Source organism: Sinocyclocheilus grahami, unplaced genomic scaffold (assembly GCF_001515645.1).
Source record: "Sinocyclocheilus grahami isolate Dianchi unplaced genomic scaffold, SAMN03320097.WGS_v1.1 scaffold137.1, whole genome shotgun sequence".
Taxonomy (NCBI): Eukaryota; Metazoa; Chordata; class Actinopteri; order Cypriniformes; family Cyprinidae; genus Sinocyclocheilus; species Sinocyclocheilus grahami.
This window is the reverse complement of record NW_015505316.1, coordinates 1,757,525-1,760,925: the sequence shown is the minus strand read 5'-3', so window position 1 is coordinate 1,760,925 and position 3,401 is coordinate 1,757,525.

Genomic DNA, 3,401 nt, shown 5'->3' with positions numbered 1-3,401 from the left:
GGTAGACCAGTCAGGGTAGCATGAAAGCGTAACCCCAGCCCGGACGTCCAGGAAATTTTTGCAGTGAGGCGCCGAGGGCCTGATAATCACAAAAGCTCCCGCAGAAGCTTGTGTTATGGCCGCATGATCCAGGAAGTATGAAGCCGAAACCCGGCTTTACTTATCTTCTGGACATATATCGACAAGTGAAATAAACACTGCAAGGCGAGCACCCAGTTTCTGAACCCAGCAGAGGGGGTGCTCATCGAGGACCTACCCTAGAAAAAGGACAGAAACACAAAGATCCCGGGAAACACTGCAAAGAAAGCAAGCAGAAGGATTATAACACAACCACCAGCACATTAAATACACACATACATATATATATATATATATATATATATATTTACATATATATATATGTTTACATATAAAACTCAAATCATTTTCAGTGAATTTGCATGTAATATATATAGCAAATTTATCAGGAAAATAAATAATAATATATATGCTCTATATATGCTCATTATATACACTGTCATTCAAAAGTTTATTAAATAATTGCAGCCTTGATAAGGCCAGCGTCTCTCTATAGGGGCATCTTCTCATAACCGCTTTCGTGCCTCGTATGCTGGAATCGATGGATGCGTGAGAAAAAAACGGCCTTTTCCATTCCTTCTCAATCTCTGTATGGAAAACAGGAAGAAAGGAAGGTTCACCTGAGCTGGAGGGTTATGGCCAGAAATAACGTTCATCGAGATGACCTCGCGACATCACTTTCTTCGCCCGCTTCACGGCAAGTAAAGCCTCGCCATGGCGCGATCCATAACTTTCAAAAGCTCATCATACGCAGGGCAGGAGGATTGGGAAGGCTCAGCCTCAGCTTCTTTGCCCTCCTCAGACATTTCCTGCTTTTGCTGGGCTGAACCCAGCAGAGCACTGGCCCCTGGATCAGACAATGTTAATGAAATAACATCATCCTCCAGCGGCTCACTCTCGTCCACAGCCGACGATCGCGAGAGGGAAAACCCCTCTTCAAACTCATCAGCCAGATCCACCTGCAATCCCCACGAGCTCATTCTCCTTCGTGCCTCAGCAGCGGCAGGTCCTGAATCGCGGGAAGCAGATGGCTGCCCCTCTTTCCTCAAAAAGAGAGACAAACGAGAGACAAACTTTTTCATTGGAAAAGCGCTCGCAGTGCACGCCGATTGCCCCCTCGGAAACATCGCGTGCGTTGCTCTTCGCCCAAACAAATAACGCATAGATCGTGTGTGTCATCAGATGTTAAACAATGACAACACGGATGCACACATAATGATATGAATAGAGATCGCTCTTACCACAGAAATGCACGCTTCAAACAAAACAGTCAATGAAGACGAAGAAGAGAATGATGTGTAGCTCCCGGTGCCTATTTATACTATAGTCGCACCGGTAGTGACGTCATGGCTGTCGCCGGCCAATGTGTTGTTGGTGTTTTTTCAATGTATGCTTCAAACACGGGTCACGACGAGGCGTTCCCCATAGTGGCCCCGTTGAGGACACAGTTCGATGTTCCCATGAAAGGGAACCACATTTCACTGTAACTCAGTGTAATGAGAGAACTGGTTAAACAGGCTCCTATTGAACACTATTGCTCAGTCAGTACACTAAGGCTGATGATACACAGGGCAACTTTTTAAGTAATGTTGCCGTCAACGGGCAACCAGGTGAGACACAGGGCCCACGACTGATCTAAAGTATCCAGATAGAAATTTGTTACCCATTCTCAATGGGAAAGTGCCCAAGCAACATTGCTCAAAAAAGTTGCCCCGTGTATATTCAGCCTAAGAACACTAAGTCAATCTATAGCAACAGTATGGATCTCCACAAGATTTTATAATACTTTTATAATACTCCACAAGAAAGTAATACTTTTACTCAGCAGTGATGCATTCAATTGATAAATAAATAAATTTTAATGTTACAAAATGTTTACATTTGAAATAAATGCTTTTGAACTTTCTCTTCGTCGAAGAATCCTAAAAAATTATATCACGGCTTTTGGCAAAATATTAAGCATTCACTGTTAATATTGCACTGCACAACTTTGATAAATGTTTCGTAAGCATCAAATCAACATATTAGAATGATTTATGAAGGACCATGTGACACTGAAGACTGGTTGCTGAAAATGTAGCTTTGCCATCACAGAACCAAATTGCATTCTAAAATATATACAAAATATATCAGTTATTTTGCCCTTCAATAATATTTCACAGAATTACTGTTTTATTGTATTTTTAATCAAATAAATGCAACCAACAAATTTTTGAACAGTATAGATTTTGTCAAGAAATCTCTCTAGCCTTCTGTAAAGACAAATACAAACAAATAAAGGTTTTATGTATATAAAATTATAACACCATTGTATTTCATAACCACGAAACTCATACAAACGATATAGCCTATTGCATGTCTGAGGCCTTGAAGGAAACAGGTTGGAAGTCCTATGAGCAGCCATAAGATGGCGTACTAGTAATCTTGCTCAAGGTCATTCACTGAGTGAGACTGCCACAGTCGAGGCTAGAGAGCGCACAGCATCACTTGGACCATCGTGTGCGTTTGAGATGTACAGATGACATTGTGACTATATTTGGTACGATAATCTTGGTGTAAAACATAATGCTTTCATATTGTGAATACACTTGAGAGAGAGAAAAGAAAAAACGCGATTTTCTTTTTTAACGCATTGACAAGCTATATAAAATAAAAAACAACAAATAGCTCTCAGCTACGAAATGAATTAAAGTAGCCTATCATTTAAAAAGAGTTAAGTGTAAATTAATATATATGTCTATAAACATTTTTTGACAAGAGTTCGTGTCATCATATTTGTTTAATATTATAACAATAAACCCTAGTGTGCAATCGAATGTACATAATTGTATACAGGATTTACAGAGTAACTGCTCACTGCCAGTTAGAAAAGACACTGTAACAGTCTGTCACAGCTGATTCTAGTTGCATTTTTCATCAATTAATTTCTTAAATTACCCTTTGACTATGTTCTGACGATTTTTTTTTGTGGAACGATGCCAAACTTACTTGCAGACCCTGACATAAAAGCTGCCATGTCCAATCAGTATGCGTTCACTCATGCGCACACTCACTAGGACGCATCACTGGTAGTAGCTGATGCTTTGCACGTACTCCACAATGCACCAGTTTCCAGCATAAAACGCGAACATATTGGAGTCAAGAAGCTTTAAACACAAGATACATTAATAAAGTTCCAGATACAGTCAACAGCATGTCATTAACAGCCTTGAAATAAAATAAATAAACGCTTAACTAAATAAATAAAACGCAGGGATGAGGCGGAGTCTCGCCGGTTGAAAACGTGCATTCTGCCATGCAATCTCATTAGCGTACCGCGTGAG